Source organism: Phyllobates terribilis, unplaced genomic scaffold (genome assembly GCF_046119375.1).
Source record: "Phyllobates terribilis strain yellow unplaced genomic scaffold, ASM4611937v1 Scaffold_142__1_contigs__length_4687701, whole genome shotgun sequence".
Lineage (NCBI taxonomy): Eukaryota > Metazoa > Chordata > Amphibia > Anura > Dendrobatidae > Phyllobates > Phyllobates terribilis.
In genome coordinates, this window is record NW_027362902.1 from 2,202,113 (window position 1) to 2,219,882 (window position 17,770).

At 47.8% G+C, this 17,770-nt stretch overlaps 4 non-coding genes and 2 pseudogenes across 4 annotated transcripts; all 6 read left to right on the forward strand.

The window, feature by feature from the left end:
* Positions 1–2,352: 2,352 nt before the first annotated feature.
* On the forward strand, positions 2,353–2,550 carry LOC141206315 (U2 spliceosomal RNA). The gene has a single exon (XR_012276950.1). It is a non-coding gene; the product is annotated as a U2 spliceosomal RNA (small nuclear RNA).
* A 6,106-nt stretch (positions 2,551–8,656) lies between these two features.
* Positions 8,657–8,861, forward strand: LOC141206288 (U2 spliceosomal RNA; annotated as a pseudogene).
* A 1,115-nt stretch (positions 8,862–9,976) lies between these two features.
* On the forward strand, positions 9,977–10,167 carry LOC141205589 (U2 spliceosomal RNA). The gene has a single exon (XR_012276272.1). It is a non-coding gene; the product is annotated as a U2 spliceosomal RNA (small nuclear RNA).
* Positions 10,168–11,279: 1,112 nt separating this feature from the next.
* LOC141205590 (U2 spliceosomal RNA) lies at positions 11,280–11,470 on the forward strand. Its single transcript, XR_012276273.1, has one exon. It is a non-coding gene; the product is annotated as a U2 spliceosomal RNA (small nuclear RNA).
* Positions 11,471–12,585: 1,115 nt separating this feature from the next.
* Positions 12,586–12,776, forward strand: LOC141205952 (U2 spliceosomal RNA). Its single transcript, XR_012276623.1, has one exon. It is a non-coding gene; the product is annotated as a U2 spliceosomal RNA (small nuclear RNA).
* A 1,115-nt stretch (positions 12,777–13,891) lies between these two features.
* LOC141206375 (U2 spliceosomal RNA) lies at positions 13,892–13,989 on the forward strand (annotated as a pseudogene).
* The last annotated feature ends 3,781 nt before the right edge of the window (positions 13,990–17,770 follow it).

The window sequence follows — 17,770 nt, forward strand, 5'->3', positions numbered from 1 at the left end:
GCATAGTCCCTTATACTCTCATGCGCTCGCTGCTTGCACCCGTAGAATCTAAGTTTAATCTCGGCTGAGGTGCGGGTATCAAAGGTGTCCTTCAGCCGGGTTAGTATCCCTGCGACAGTCTTCCTCCCAGGTGGCCAGGATTTTACTTCCCTTTTGGCTGCCCCAGTTAGTTGGGCCACCAGGATGCTCACTTTTTGCTCTTCTGTGAGGGGGTACACCTGGAAGAGGCTATCCAGCTTTTCTCTAAAGTCATGCAGGGTATGTGACTCCCCTGAGTACTGGGGTAGCCAAGCTGCTCCCGGGATATAGGGCATGGTGAAGGGCATAACTGCAACAGCGGTAGCGCTGGCGGGGGTTGAGGCAGTGGAGCTCTCCTCCGTATCCGACATCTTCCTCCCCCCTAGTGGACCGTGGCCTACCTTGCGATGATCCTGTTCCGTAGGCCGCGGCTCCGCAGTGGATCGTCAGGGTTGAGGACCTTCCGTCGCGCTCCTGTGACGTCGGCGTCTGCTGGGCTCCTTCCAGGACCTTACGCAACGTCCGGACGTGAGGCGGGGCTTCAGTTCTCGCGCGCTTTCGGAGTCCACGCCCCTCTTCTTCCCGCGCGGCGTCCTCAAGATGGCGTCCAATGGCGGGAAAACTCCACGGATGGCGGGAAGAAGGCTGAAGATGGCGCCGGATGGCGGGAAACTTCACCGATGGCGGGAAGAAGGCTGAAGATGGCGCCGGATGGCGGGAATCTTCACCGATGGCGGGAATCTTCACCACTGGTAAGTTTGAACAGTCTTTGCTTTTCAGGCACGCAGTACCCGGTGGTTGCGGGCACGTGATCCTGCCGACTACGCCAAAGTTGACGCGCCCCTGGGCCTGTGTCGCGCTGCGTTGCGCACGCGGGAGCTTACCTGAAGCCGGATCTGTTTAGGGTTGTAGTCTCGTGGCGGTGACCCGGTCCGTGCCCAGGGAGTCAAACTGGACGGCAGTCTGTTAGCGGTAGAAAATGGTTGATGACTACGCCACCCGTTGAATGCAGCCAGGGGGCTGCTGCTGCAGGGCAGACCGCTGAGGCCGGTGGAAGGATGGTGCAGCGTGATAGTATAACCCCCAACGGGAGGGGTATGGCCTCAGGGCAGCCGACGTGGATGATGGGGGTAGCAGGAACCACTCAGAGACGGTATGGTAGCGTTCAGGGTCTTTACTGGTAACAACGATAGACCCTCCCGGAGTACTTGCTAGCGAACGGGGCCTGGTCAGTCCTTGAGCAGATGGGATCTCCCCTGGCCAGGCGTAGTTGTAGGCCTCCCAAGCTGACTGTACTCTTCTGGCTACCTTGCTAGAAGCTGATGTAAGTAGCCCACGTCCCTGAGTGTACCGTGTGGTGCTCACCCGTATGGCCGGTGACTCGGGGCCTTCTAATGGCTTCCGCTCCACGATGGCGGTGCTGGTCCCACGCGTGTGACCGGGCCTTCGGGCTTCTGGGCCAGGGGACCTGAAATCCCCTGCCTGACGGATTCTGCTGCTGGGTAGAAGTTAGTCCCCACAGCCTCGGACTCCGGGTCCGGTAAAGAATCTTCTTAGTCAGGGCGAGCTCTTTAGCTGCCAGCCCCTGACTCCTTGTGACTCTGCTGCTTCCTATGCTGCTCTTGTCTCTACTCTTCCTGGACTCACTAACCCTGCCTCAGCCCCGGGTTTATACAGGGGAAGTTCTTCCCCTCCCAAGGCTGGGCAGGAGGTGTGGCATGCACAGGATCCCTGACCAAAGGACCTCCCACCTGCTCTCAGACGTAATATCTCTATCACTGTGACAACCAGACCCCTGGGGTGTCACATATGCCCGAGGGATGGATGTGGTTTGAGAGAGCATGTTAGACATATGGTATGGGATTGTGATTTTGCATATGATGTATGGAAGGGTATAGGGGGACTTTGCAAGGAATTGGTGGGTGTAAAGTATGTTAATTGGAAACTTGCTATGTTTGGGATGGGTGCATGTAGTAGAATTAAGGATAGGATTTTATGGTTGTTGGTGGTGTGTGTAATTGAAAGTTTGTGGGATGCGAGGAATTTGTTAGTTTTTAAAAGGAAGAAAATGTCAGTTAATGAATGTTTGAGATTGATTCTGTCACGTATGTATGTAATATACCTCTGGGATCAGGAACGTGGAAGTATTATAGATGCTGAAGGGATCTGGAAGTTTAAAAAGTGGAGGTTTTTGGTAAAGTTTAATTAGTAGTGTATAATGTACCTGATGATAAGGTTTGGTTTTATTTTTGATTATATACCAAGTGTGATGAAAGGCTAAGTGTCAATGAAAGGCTTTTGTAAGTCGATTTGATTGAGCTTATGCTCCGGCCTATCTGATTTGGTTAAAAAAAAAAAAAAAAAAAAAAAAAAAAAAAATCTGTTCTTATCAGTTTAATATCTGATACGTCCCCTATCTGGGGACCATATATTAAATGGATTTTTAGAACAGGGAGATGGAAAAAGAGCTTGCTCTGTCCACTCCACGCATTGACCTGGTATTGCAGTATCTCCAGGACCGGTGCACCCCTTCTTTAATGCAGTTTCTAAAATCAGAAAGAATTGAATTCAATGTTTTTTGTTCATTTTGCTTGTTTGTCGGATTTTGGGATGGACTCTTTGGCTTTGCTTTTCTTCTCCTCATTGGATTTTTCATGTTCAAAGTTGCAGAAGCCAGATTACAAGCTCATTTTGGTTCAACTTCAGCAACTGTGCATTGCATTGCCATGTAATGTGATGCAATGCTATCTTTCTAGCTCTCCCTTTTTACTTCCTTTTGGATAAACAGACATATTAGGCAAGCATTTTGGAGCTTTCACCTAAATAACTACAGGTGGTGAGATAAGCTGCACAATATAATTGACCTTTCAGTATATTGTTGCACACACACCATCTATTTAGCAAATGCCCTTGTTGTCAACAGCAGCCTTTTAAACTCACCTGAGCTAACAGGTATGTGCGCTGGTTACTCTGCTGCGCTTAAAATTTCTTTTTTGGTTTGCTACAATGCCTTTTCTGAAACGTTGTCTCCTTCTGCTGGAACACTGACTTCTTTCATTTAATGCCTGCAGACTATAAAAGAGAACCCAACCCAAAAAGTTTGGTTGATTAGTCTGTGGCATTCTGTTAAACTGTTGCTTATGGCGGTCTCTGTGAGCTTCTCAGCGACATTCAGCCAGCCAGGTATCCTGCCTGCAGTAGATGGAATGTGGCAATGGAACGCTGGCTGCGCGTGTCATAATAGGCTCTGAGCCTTTATATACCTGTGCACAGCAGCAGCCACCTTCAGTCTGCTGCTGGACAGCCAGCAGCAGCAGCAGCAGGAGAGGTATGTAATCAGGAGCCCTCCTGCTAAGGGTAGACAGCTGCTCGTTCCACCCCACCCCCCGCCTTAATTGGTTCTCCTCCCTTCCAACGGTGTTGAGGCGGGTGGGAACAGCAGGGGGTGAAGGTGCTGTGTTTAAAGAGGTGGAGTTATGCAGATCTAAAACGCGTGGATTGCAGCAGCAGCAAGCCGAAAAGTGCAGGCATGTAAGGGATCTAGAGGTTGACAACATGTCTTCTTAACGGGAGTCCAGGAGCTCATCTCCACAAATGGACTTTTCAGGATCCTTGGGTGGCTCCGTAGTTTGAAACCAATTCTGGTTATCGCTTCTCGGCCTTTTGGCTCAGACCTAGTGTTTGGACAAGAGGTTCCTTGTGTACTAGCCCTCGGCCTTCCAGCATCGCCACTTCGGTGGCTTAAGCTGGATGCTGCTATAGGGGGAGAGTGAGGAGGAAACGAGAAGGCGATTCCTGAAGCGACCATGGGTGTCAAGCTTCGTTTTGCTGGGACCGGGGATCCCCGGGTCAAGAATGCTTTCCGTATCGACGTCTCTGAGGAGAAGAAGGACCATTTCTCGTTGTCATACCTGGTCAACGCCATTTTCTATGAAATCCTGAAGATCCAGAAGTCGGAGATCATCTGTTTGCAGGAGTTCAGAAGGGAGCATAGGTACGTCTTGGTGCTTTCTTCTATGGCGGCTTGCCAAAACCTTTTCAAAACTCTTCAAGTCCTTTCAGAGCACCCTCAGCTGGATGGACTTATCTTCACTGTACTCTACTCTAAGGGGGATATCCCGGTGGTAATATTCATGCACAACCCCTTTATCTCCCGGGATGATATCACTGCATTCCTGAGAAGACACTGCATTTTTGTGCAATTCTCCCATAAAATCTTAAATGGAGAAGGGCTGTGGACTGGGAAGTATAAATACTTTGTGAGGTTTGGGATAGACCCTCATGGTCCTGGAGGTATTCACTATCCTCCCCTGAACTTTACAATTGGAAGAGACTCTGGATATCTGTTTTTTCCCGAGGCGCCATTGTTCTGCAGGAGATGCAACATGTTCGGGCATATCCAGGATTTCTGCAAGCAATTGCCAAACTGTAGAAAGTGCAACAAGTACGGTCATCTGGCGAAGGATTGTTCCAACCCGGTGGTATGTGATGCCTGCGGGGAGGAAGGACATGTGATTCGGGATTGTAAGGCTAAAGTCAAGCCTAGGTCCTTCTCCGAAGTGACCAAAGGTAAGCCTACTGTCCCTGCTGTTACCCCACAGGTGACTACTGCAGAGATCAATGCTGAGACGGAGCCCCCTGAGGTTGAAGATCTGGTGGGTGAGGCCCAGAACCTGTTGGACCCTCCGGCCCCTGCTGGGCCAGGTATGGAGATCTCCGAGTTGGATGTGGACCTCCCTCATCAGTCCGAAATATGTGGTGAGGGTGACATGGATGTGTCTCTAGCTCGAACCCCTGCATTGTCCTGGGGTGCTACAGACGAAGAGGTGGCCAGGGATGGTGGCCAAGGAGACTTTACTTCTGGGAGGTCTTTTGATGATGATGATACTCCTGAACTGGCCAATAAAAAACCCAGACGAGAGTACTCACCTGCCAGCGGAGGGTGCGACAGTCCTGCAAGTGACCGCATTTACCCGCAGGATGTCTTCTCCCCTGATGCTCCTTACCTTGGCATCCCTGAGAGCATCAACACCTTTGGGGTGCTTTCCCAGTCTGATGATAATGGATGAGTATGGTGTGATCAACATTGAGTCATGTATTTCTTTTCATTAATTAATGTCTTGCCAATCTGGTTGGGATGTAGTGTCCCTAAATGTAAGGCAGATCAGATCTAAAATCAGAAGAACAACTGTTCTGGACTACCTGAAACATTTAGGTGCTGATGTTTTTTGCCTTCAGGAGTGTGGGATTCAGGATGCTCCTTGTGACAAAGACTGGCCTTACGGACAGCATATCTGGTCAGGGTCTAATCATAATAAAAATGATGGGGTGGGGATATTAGTTGGGAATAAAGAAATCTCTATTGATAGTTATATTGTGGTGGAGGTGGGCCGATGTTTAATTGCATTTTTGAGTTATAGAGGGTGGCGGGTCAGAATTATTAATTTATATTGCCCTACAGGGAAGGAAGAGCGGCTTGCTCTTCTTGAAAAATTAAGTTTTTTTCTTCCAGGGAAATCTCCCACTATTTTTGTTGGGGACATTAATTGTGTCACAGAAGGAAAGTGTGACATAACAGGAAAGAAATTGTCCCATTTAATTTGTGATTTTTCCTTTTTAGATGCAGCAGTTGTTGTTCTTGGCATGCCACCACCGCCGACATACCATGCTGACCGTGGTGAGATTCATTCCAGAATTGATTTAATGTTATTTTCTAAAAATATGGTATGTTTGGATTTTTCTCAACAAAAGGTACCTTTTTCGGACCATGAATGTTTGAGAGGCGTGTTTTGTGCGAATGGTGACCAAGTGTATGGCGGTGGGGTATGGAAGTTGAATGCAAGGCTGTTAGAGGATGATGAGGTGATGAATGAGTTTAATGTAAAGTATGAAAGATGGAGAATGCGTAAGAAGGATTTTGTGTGTGTTCTTGACTGGTGGGACTGGGTGAAAGTGCAATTTAAAACTTTCTTCAAAAAGTGGGGCTATAGAAAAGCTGCCAGATATAGGAATAGGTTTAATGACCTTAATAGACGGATTGACTGGTTGAGAAAGTGTGTTGCAAGTGGTTTGGAGATGTCTGATCAACTTACTGAGGCTAAGAATGAATTGAAGCGTGTGTTGGATGAGAAAGGAAAGGAAATTATATATCGTACTAAAATTGAGCACCTGGAGAAAAATGAGAAGTGTACGAGGTTCTTTTTTAAAAAAATGAATGGTAGGAAGACTGATATGAATGAAGTTGTGAATGAAAGTGGAACCAACTGTATGGGTGAGGATGTGCTGAAAGAAGTGAATAGGTTTTATAGCAAGTTGTATGATGAGAAATGGATTGACTCTGGGCTTGTGTCATATGTTCTGAATGGTGTGGAGAAAAAACTTGATTCTGAGGAGCGTGATCTATTGTGTGAGGATGTAGTTCTGGATGAAGTGAAGAATGTGGTGTGGAGTGCTAAAAAGAGTAAGACTCCTGGGAAAGATGGTATACCTGTAGAGTTGTATGTGAAAGCATGGGAAGTTTTGGGAACAGATTTGACTGAGGTATGTAAGTATATGTGGGTGAATGGTAGGTTGTGTGAATCAATGAAAGAAGGAGTGGTTGTGCTTGTGTATAAAAAGGGTGAGAGGAAACGTTTGGAAAACTGGAGACCAATAACACTGCTGAATTCGGATTATAAGGTCTACAGTAAGTTACTGGCAAATCGTATGCGTGAAGTGATTGGTAGTGTTGTGGAGGAGGACCAAGTATGTGCAGTGCCTGGAAGAAGTATGAGTGATAACTTGTTATTGTTGAGAGATATGATTGGGGATTGCAAGGATAGAAAGCAGAAATGTATGACTTTAGCTATTGATTTTGAGAAGGCGTTTGACAGGGTTTCGCATGTGTTTTTGTTTAAAGTACTGGAAAGAATGGGGTTTCCTAGAGAATTTGTGAATTGTGTAAAATCATTGTATGATTGTGTGTCAAGTGAGTTCTTGGTTAATGGGTGGCTGTGTGACAAAGTGAAGATTAGGTCAGGAGTAAGGCAGGGGTGTCCTATGTCCCCCGTCTTATTTGTATGTGTAATAGAACCATTGTTATGTTTGATTAGACGGGATAAAATGATGAGAGGTTTGTTGGTGCCTGGTAGTGGTGGTAAGCATGTGAAAGTGTTAGGTTATATGGATGATGTTGTGGTTGTGAGTGAAAGTATGGCTTCTTTGAGTAGAATTAAATTGCTTTTGGATTTTTTTGTTGGTGCGTCTGGTTTTAGGGTAAATTGGAATAAATGTAGTTTTAAATGTTTTGGAGATAGTAGTATTCGTATGGATGGTGTAAAGTGTGAAGAGGGTGCAATCAAGATTTTGGGCGTATTATTTAATGATGACTTAAAAGGGAATGAAAGTTGGGAAGAGTGTGGTATGCGGGTTGAACGTAAATTGAATTTTTGGCGAATGAGAGAATTGACTCTGCGTGGTAAGGTGTTAATTATCAAAGCAGTGATTCTCCCTATCCTGCTTTATGTGGCGACTGTTTTTCCTTCTCCTTACAGGAAAATTAAGAGAATAGAGAAGTTGGTATTCACATTCCTGTGGTGTAGTAAGATGGAGAAGTTGAAACGGGAGAGCCTTTTTAAGGCTTGTCAGCATGGTGGGCTGGCCTTTCCCAATATTGAAGTTTTTTTAGGCCTTAATTATATTAAGACTGTGGTTATTTTGCTGGGTAAAGGCAATAAAGGTGCTTTTATGGCTAATTATTCTGCTGGATGGATGTTGTATGGGTTATGCTGGAGGAAGAGAGATGCGAGTGTGCCTGTGGCCTTTAAGTGTCCTGTTTGGTATGAGGTGATTGAGAAATTTGTGAGAAAGCATGATTTGTTGAGTGTGGGAATGAATGATTTTAGAATGACCAAGAATGTGGTGAAAAGAATGAGTGCAAATGAGGTAGAGTGTAATATTGTTGGGCTGAGAGGGAATGAGGTTTCAGATGCATGGAAGAAGTTAGATACGTATGGGATGTCAAACAAACAGAAGGATGTTGTGTGGATGACTTTACATAATATTTTACCTGTGAGAGAAGTGCAGAAGAAAAGAGAGTTGATAAGAACAGATGTGTGTCCGAGAGTGGGATGTGGTGGTTGTGAGACTGTCAGGCATGTTATGTGGGATTGTGAGTACGCGTACAGTGTGTGGAAGTGTGTAGGTGGATTGTGTAAGGGTTTAGCAGGCGTGAATTTTGTGGATTGGCGTGTGGCGATGTTTGGAATTGGTGCGTGTAGTCGGTCTAAAGATAGAATTTTATGGTTGATAATGGCTTGTGTGATGGAGAGTTTGTGGGATGCAAGGAACCTTGGACTTTTCAAAAGGAAATCTTTATCAGTGAATGAATGTGTTAGACTTATTCTTTCAAGACTATACCTGATATATAAGTTGGACAGCAGAGGCGGTGGTGGCACAGATGCCGAAGGGATTTGGAAATTTAAAAAGTGGCATTACCTTATCAAATACCAGTGATTTTTTTCTTTGTGATTCCTTGAAGTTTCTGCATTTGTGTTACGTAAAGGATGTTCCCTTGTGATTATATTTCGCCTTATACTACTGCTAAATAAATAGAACCATGATGATGAGAAGTTTTAAGTAGCAAATTTTGGAGAAATTCATACTGTTTGCTAAAAAACTAAACTGAATGGTTTAAAAAAAAAAAAAAAAAATCTGTTCTTATCAGTTTAATATCTGATACGTCCCCTATCTGGGGACCATATATTAAATGGATTTTTAGAACAGGGAGATGGAAAAAGAGCTTGCTCTGTCCACTCCACGCATTGACCTGGTATTGCAGTATCTCCAGGACCGGTGCACCCCTTCTTTAATGCAGTTTCTAAAATCAGAAAGAATTGAATTCAATGTTTTTTGTTCATTTTGCTTGTTTGTCGGATTTTGGGATGGACTCTTTGGCTTTGCTTTTCTTCTCCTCATTGGATTTTTCATGTTCAAAGTTGCAGAAGCCAGATTACAAGCTCATTTTGGTTCAACTTCAGCAACTGTGCATTGCATTGCCATGTAATGTGATGCAATGCTATCTTTCTAGCTCTCCCTTTTTACTTCCTTTTGGATAAACAGACATATTAGGCAAGCATTTTGGAGCTTTCACCTAAATAACTACAGGTGGTGAGATAAGCTGCACAATATAATTGACCTTTCAGTATATTGTTGCACACACACCATCTATTTAGCAAATGCCCTTGTTATCAACAGCAGCCTTTTAAACTCACCTGAGCTAACAGGTATGTGCGCTGGTTACTCTGCTGCGCTTAAAATTTCTTTTTTGGTTTGCTACAATGCCTTTTCTGAAACGTTGTCTCCTTCTGCTGGAACACTGACTTCTTTCATTTAATGCCTGCAGACTATAAAAGAGAACCCAACCCAAAAAGTTTGGCTGATTAGTCTGTGGCATTCTGTTAAACTGTTGCTTATGGCGGTCTCTGTGAGCTTCTCAGCGACATTCAGCCAGCCAGGTATCCTGCCTGCAGTAGATGGAATGTGGCAATGGAACGCTGGCTGCGCGTGTCATAATAGGCTCTGAGCCTTTATATACCTGTGCACAGCAGCAGCCACCTTCAGTCTGCTGCTGGACAGCCAGCAGCAGCAGCAGCAGGAGAGGTATGTAATCAGGAGCCCTCCTGCTAAGGGTAGACAGCTGCTCGTTCCACCCCACCCCCCGCCTTAATTGGTTCTCCTCCCTTCCAACGGTGTTGAGGCGGGTGGGAACAGCAGGGGGTGAAGGTGCTGTGTTTAAAGAGGTGGAGTTATGCAGATCTAAAACGCGTGGATTGCAGCAGCAGCAAGCCGAAAAGTGCAGGCATGTAAGGGATCTAGAGGTTGACAACATGTCTTCTTAACGGGAGTCCAGGAGCTCATCTCCACAAATGGACTTTTCAGGATCCTTGGGTGGCTCCGTAGTTTGAAACCAATTCTGGTTATCGCTTCTCGGCCTTTTGGCTAAGATCAAGTGTAGTATCTGTTCTTATCAGTTTAATATCTGATACGTCCCCTATCTGGGGACCATATATTAAATGGATTTTTAGAACAGGGAGATGGAAAAAGAGCTTGCTCTGTCCACTCCACGCATTGACCTGGTATTGCAGTATCTCCAGGACCGGTGCACCCCTTCTTTAATGCAGTTTCTAAAATCAGAAAGAATTGAATTCAATGTTTTTTGTTCATTTTGCTTGTTTGTCGGATTTTGGGATGGACTCTTTGGCTTTGCTTTTCTTCTCCTCATTGGATTTTTCATGTTCAAAGTTGCAGAAGCCAGATTACAAGCTCATTTTGGTTCAACTTCAGCAACTGTGCATTGCATTGCCATGTAATGTGATGCAATGCTATCTTTCTAGCTCTCCCTTTTTACTTCCTTTTGGATAAACAGACATATTAGGCAAGCATTTTGGAGCTTTCACCTAAATAACTACAGGTGGTGAGATAAGCTGCACAATATAATTGACCTTTCAGTATATTGTTGCACACACACCATCTATTTAGCAAATGCCCTTGTTATCAACAGCAGCCTTTTAAACTCACCTGAGCTAACAGGTATGTGCGCTGGTTACTCTGCTGCGCTTAAAATTTCTTTTTTGGTTTGCTACAATGCCTTTTCTGAAACGTTGTCTCCTTCTGCTGGAACACTGACTTCTTTCATTTAATGCCTGCAGACTATAAAAGAGAACCCAACCCAAAAAGTTTGGTTGATTAGTCTGTGGCATTCTGTTAAACTGTTGCTTATGGCGGTCTCTGTGAGCTTCTCAGCGACATTCAGCCAGCCAGGTATCCTGCCTGCAGTAGATGGAATGTGGCAATGGAACGCTGGCTGCGCGTGTCATAATAGGCTCTGAGCCTTTATATACCTGTGCACAGCAGCAGCCACCTTCAGTCTGCTGCTGGACAGCCAGCAGCAGCAGCAGGAGAGGTATGTAATCAGGAGCCCTCCTGCTAAGGGTAGACAGCTGCTCGTTCCACCCCACCCCCCGCCTTAATTGGTTCTCCTCCCTTCCAACGGTGTTGAGGCGGGTGGGAACAGCAGGGGGTGAAGGTGCTGTGTTTAAAGAGGTGGAGTTATGCAGATCTAAAACGCGTGGATTGCAGCAGCAGCAAGCCGAAAAGTGCAGGCATGTAAGGGATCTAGAGGTTGACAACATGTCTTCTTAACGGGAGTCCAGGAGCTCATCTCCACAAATGGACTTTTCAGGATCCTTGGGTGGCTCCGTAGTTTGAAACCAATTCTGGTTATCGCTTCTCGGCCTTTTGGCTAAGATCAAGTGTAGTATCTGTTCTTATCAGTTTAATATCTGATACGTCCCCTATCTGGGGACCATATATTAAATGGATTTTTAGAACAGGGAGATGGAAAAAGAGCTTGCTCTGTCCACTCCACGCATTGACCTGGTATTGCAGTATCTCCAGGACCGGTGCACCCCTTCTTTAATGCAGTTTCTAAAATCAGAAAGAATTGAATTCAATGTTTTTTGTTCATTTTGCTTGTTTGTCGGATTTTGGGATGGACTCTTTGGCTTTGCTTTTCTTCTCCTCATTGGATTTTTCATGTTCAAAGTTGCAGAAGCCAGATTACAAGCTCATTTTGGTTCAACTTCAGCAACTGTGCATTGCATTGCCATGTAATGTGATGCAATGCTATCTTTCTAGCTCTCCCTTTTTACTTCCTTTTGGATAAACAGACATATTAGGCAAGCATTTTGGAGCTTTCACCTAAATAACTACAGGTGGTGAGATAAGCTGCACAATATAATTTACCTTTCAGTATATTGTTGCACACACACCATCTATTTAGCAAATGCCCTTGTTATCAACAGCAGCCTTTTAAACTCACCTGAGCTAACAGGTATGTGCGCTGGTTACTCTGCTGCGCTTAAAATTTCTTTTTTGGTTTGCTACAATGCCTTTTCTGAAACGTTGTCTCCTTCTGCTGGAACACTGACTTCTTTCATTTAATGCCTGCAGACTATAAAAGAGAACCCAACCCAAAAAGTTTGGTTGATTAGTCTGTGGCATTCTGTTAAACTGTTGCTTATGGCGGTCTCTGTGAGCTTCTCAGCGACATTCAGCCAGCCAGGTATCCTGCCTGCAGTAGATGGAATGTGGCAATGGAACGCTGACTGCGCGTGTCATAATAGGCTCTGAGCCTTTATATACCTGTGCACAGCAGCAGCCACCTTCAGTCTGCTGCTGGACAGCCAGCAGCAGCAGCAGCAGGAGAGGTATGTAATCAGGAGCCCTCCTGCTAAGGGTAGACAGCTGCTCGTTCCACCCCACCCCCCGCCTTAATTGGTTCTCCTCCCTTCCAACGGTGTTGAGGCGGGTGGGAACAGCAGGGGGTGAAGGTGCTGTGTTTAAAGAGGTGGAGTTATGCAGATCTAAAACGCGTGGATTGCAGCAGCAGCAAGCCGAAAAGTGCAGGCATGTAAGGGATCTAGAGGTTGACAACATGTCTTCTTAACGGGAGTCCAGGAGCTCATCTCCACAAATGGACTTTTCAGGATCCTTGGGTGGCTCCGTAGTTTGAAACCAATTCTGGTTATCGCTTCTCGGCCTTTTGGCTAAGATCAAGTGTAGTATCTGTTCTTATCAGTTTAATATCTGATACGTCCCCTATCTGGGGACCATATATTAAATGGATTTTTAGAACGGGGAGATGGAAAAAGAGCTTGCTCTGTCCACTCCACGCATTGACCTGGTATTGCAGTATCTCCAGGACCGGTGCACCCCTTCTTTAATGCAGTTTCTAAAATCAGAAAGAATTGAATTCAATGTTTTTTGTTCATTTTGCTTGTTTGTCGGATTTTGGGATGGACTCTTTGGCTTTGCTTTTCTTCTCCTCATTGGATTTTTCATGTTCAAAGTTGCAGAAGCCAGATTACAAGCTCATTTTGGTTCAATTTCAGCAACTGTGCATTGCATTGCCATGTAATGTGATGCAATGCTATCTTTCTAGCTCTCCCTTTTTACTTCCTTTTGGATAAACAGACATATTAGGCAAGCATTTTGGAGCTTTCACCTAAATAACTACAGGTGGTGAGATAAGCTGCACAATATAATTGACCTTTCAGTATATTGTTGCACACACACCATCTATTTAGCAAATGCCCTTGTTATCAACAGCAGCCTTTTAAACTCACCTGAGCTAACAGGTATGTGCGCTGGTTACTCTGCTGCGCTTAAAATTTCTTTTTTGGTTTGCTACAATGCCTTTTCTGAAACGTTGTCTCCTTCTGCTGGAACACTGACTTCTTTCATTTAATGCCTGCAGACTATAAAAGAGAACCCAACCCAAAAAGTTTGGTTGATTAGTCTGTGGCATTCTGTTAAACTGTTGCTTATGGCGGTCTCTGTGAGCTTCTCAGCGACATTCAGCCAGCCAGGTATCCTGCCTGCAGTAGATGGAATGTGGCAATGGAACGCTGGCTGCGCGTGTCATAATAGGCTCTGAGCCTTTATATACCTGTGCACAGCAGCAGCCACCTTCAGTCTGCTGCTGGACAGCCAGCAGCAGCAGCAGCAGGAGAGGTATGTAATCAGGAGCCCTCCTGCTAAGGGTAGACAGCTGCTCGTTCCACCCCACCCCCCGCCTTAATTGGTTCTCCTCCCTTCCAACGGTGTTGAGGCGGGTGGGAACAGCAGGGGGTGAAGGTGCTGTGTTTAAAGAGGTGGAGTTATGCAGATCTAAAACGCGTGGATTGCAGCAGCAGCAAGCCGAAAAGTGCAGGCATGTAAGGGATCTAGAGGTTGACAACATGTCTTCTTAACGGGAGTCCAGGAGCTCATCTCCACAAATGGACTTTTCAGGATCCTTGGGTGGCTCCGTAGTTTGAAACCAATTCTGGTTATCGCTTCTCGGCCTTTTGGCTAAGATCAAGTGTAGTATCTGTTCTTTTAAGAACACAAGAGCTACGATCTACACTTGACGAGAGCGATCGAACTCTGAAGGAGAAGAGCTTCGGAGCCCAGCTGACATCGGAGAAGGAAGGCGGATATCGGTGGGAGGAAGAAGCTCTAAAGAATCCAGAAGAAGACGAAGACTCGGAGAAGAATCGGGCTGTCCTGTGGAATCTTCGAGGAAGAAAATCATCGAGACAAAGACCTTTCGGGGAATTTGTCCAGAACACGACGGGAGAAGAATCTGCATAGCTCCACCCATTCCGGGAAGAGTTCCAGATCCAGCTCCAAGAAGTAACTGCAGGAGGAAAGCCATGGCAAGCGCTGCGAGGAAGGCCGAAAAGAAGAGCCTGGAGCAGGAGACAGCCAGGATGGCCCAGGCAGGAGCCGATTCTGACCCCAAGGACTCTGCCTCCACGACTGGCCAGCAGAAGGGACCCCAGAAGCCCCGCCACGAAGCTCCAGCCCTGGAGCCATGGATGCGGCAGACGGTGGCCCTGAAGCTGAAGGAAGTGGATGGGAGGGTGCCGGACATGTCCTCGGACGTGTTCTGCCAGAAGATGCTGCTGGATCGAGGCTTCTCCAGGTCGGACACCCTCAGCATCCAGACCTTCTTGACGGGGATCTTCTTCATCACCTTCGCCACTGTGAACACCTGCAGGAGGTTCTGGGAAATGGTAAGCGCAAAAGGACCGGATAATTCTTTCTCTGCCTTTACAGGTAGCTGCCCTATCCAGAGGGACGAAAGGAGGATCACAGTCTCCATGCGCAACCCGCACACCCCAGGCCAAGACATCTGTACCTTCCTGAGACGCTTCTGTTTGGTTGTGAAGGAACCCTCTCACATCCTGAATGGACTCGGCTTCTGGACAGGTAAGTGGTCGGTGACCGTTAGACTTCACAGGGACCTGGCGTACTCAGACGGACTTCGGCACCTGCCCCCGACATTCTCCCTGGGCAACTCCTACGGCCTCATCTATTACCCGGACATGCCGCGGAACTGCAGGAGATGCGGCAAGAACGGCCACGAGATGAAGGACTGCAAGGAGGATGCCTGCAGGATTTGTCGAGTGACGGGACACAGCTCGAAGGACTGCCCGAAGAAGACGTCCTGCAACCTGTGTGGGCTGGCGGCTCATCTGTACAAGGATTGCCCCAAGCGTGAGAGATCCTGGGCATCGGTGGTTGCGACGACCCCAGCTACGGAGGACAAGGCCCCGACGACCAGGCCTGTGAAGGTCAAGGACGCGACGACCAAGGCCCCAGCGGCCAAGGCCGAGACGACCAAGGCCAAAGCGGTCAAGGAGTCGGTGGCCAAAGCCCCAGCGACGGTCCCAGCAGCTCCGAAGCAGAAGAAAAAGTCAAAGGAGGGTAAGAGTTCTGTCACCCCTCTCTCGATCCCTCCCCCTGCCACCCCCGTCCAATACCCCCCCACCCCGGCCACCCCTGCTGAGGATTCCACTTCCTCTTCCTCCTTCCCCTACTCCTCAGCAGGTGTCCTTTCCCCTGCCCCGGCAGCCACTCTCCCTCCCCAGACCATGGTAGCGGTGGAATTAACCTTTCCTCCACCCGCCGCTATCTATTCCGAGGAGGATTTTCCCCTTCTTGTCTCCCCAGTTCCAACCCGGGGAAAGAGGAAGGTGGAGGACAGCCCTGCTACTGAATCCTCCAAAAAGAAGATTCTGGATTTCGTAGGCGAAAAGGAGGATACCCTCCCTGAGCCAGAAGAGATGGAGCACATGGTTGAGACCCTGGTGGCCGAGCCAGAAGAGGAGGAACTGGTGGTCGCCGAGATCGAGGCCGCACTGCTTGACCAGATGGAGGAAGAGGGCCTGCTGGTGATCCCGTCACCAGCAGTCAACACCGACGAGGGACCACCCGACCGGAGTGGTAACTAAGGTGTATTGCCTGCGCTAACTTTTTCTTTTTTCCCTACATGATGGCTAATATTAACTTATTTTCCATTAATGTCAGGAGCATCAAGGACAAGTTCAGACGTCAGACTATTTATGCCTTCCTTACTTCCCAATTGTGTGATGTTTATATGTTGCAGGAATGTTCCCTTCCCTCCTCTAGGTCCTTCAAACATCTGGCCAGGGAGTGGTCCCACGGTCCATCCTACTGGTCCGGTGGGGGTGACTACAAGTCTGCGGGGGTCGCAATTCTGATCAGGGGGGGCGCATTCACGCTTGAGTCCGTCCAGGAGCTCATCTGCGGCAGGGCTCTTGTTGTAGATGGCAACTGGGCGGGAGAACCTGTCAGGTTCATCAACGTGTATGCGTCCCCACTGAAGAATGAGCGTTTGGAGCTTTTCCAGACCCTGCGGCTTCAGCTTGCCACCACCAGGACCTTAGTGATGGCCGGGGATTTCAACTGCCCCATCGAGGAGGATGGTCGTAGTTCTGGCACATCTGCCAAGTTGGACATCACGTCCAAGCTGCTCATCGAGATGGTAACCGAGGCCTCTCTTCAGGACGTGGTGGGCTCCATGGGGAGAGGCTCCATGAACTATTCGTGGAGCCGACCCGATGGCTCACTCCGCTCCAGGATTGACTTTGTGTTCACCTCTCGGGCAGTCAGGCAGAGTAGGCACTCGATGGTCTCCTGCTTCTTCTCCGACCACAGAGCCATTCACTTACAAGGTGTCCTCGGCGACGGTTTTCCGTCCGGCCCCGGCTCCTGGAAGCTGAATTGTGCTCTGCTGGCTCAGGATGAAGTCGTGGAGGAGCTGAGAGCAGCCTACGCAATGTGGCAGTCCTACAAGGGTAGCTTCCAAACAGTCTCTGATTGGTGGGAATATGTTAAACTTGAGTTTCGCTGTTTCTTTCAGGCCAAGGGTCGACAACAGGCGTGTGAGAAGAGGAGGGACTTCAGAGGGCTGCAGCGCGAGCTGCGGTCGCTGCAGGACCTTCTTCACTGCGGCTGGGACGTGAGGGAGGAGCTGGAGGAGACCAAGAAGAGCCTGAAAAGGCACTTTGAGGAGGAGTCCAAGCGAATCGTCTTCCGTTCCAAAGTGGAGAATCTGGAGAAGGGTGAGAAATGTAACTCATTCTTTTTCAGGAAACTTCATGCCGGTCACACGCCCCTGAACGAGCTGCGAGACGAGAGCGGAAACATGCGACGTGGGAAGGAGGACGTGATGAGGGTCGTCAGCGACTTCTACAGCGAACTCTACTCCCACAAGACTACCGACCCCGACGCTGCTGATAAGTTCCTGTCAGGTATCACTAACCATCTTGATCCTGCAGGCACGGCAGCCTTGGACAAACCTCTGATGGTGGGCGAATTGCTCTCTGCCGCTAAATCCTTTAGGACCGGCAGGACCCCGGGCAGTGATGGTCTTCCAGCGGAGCTCTATGTAGCGCTGGGAGACCTCATCTGTCCGGACCTGTTGGACCTGTACGAGGAGATGGTGGTGGAGGGTAGAATGCCTCCATCTTTGAGGGAAGGAATGGTCACGATCCTGTACAAGCGGAAGGGAGAGAGGTGCGACCTGAGGAATTGGCGTCCCATCACTCTGCTCAACGTGGACTACAAGATCCTGGCCAAGACGATGGCGACACGACTTAAGACGGTCATCGGACGGATCATCCACCCGGACCAGACCTGCGGCATCCCTGGACGTCGCATCGCAGACAGCCTCGCTCTCGTGCGGGACACGGTCGAGTACATCAAGGTCCGCCGCGCACACGCGGCCCTGGTCTCCTTGGATCAGGAGAAGGCCTTTGACCGGGTTTCCCACGAGTTCATGGGCCGAGCTCTGCACCGGTTAGGTTTGGGTAACATGTTTTGTTCGTATGTCCGTCTGATGTATTTTGATATCCACAGC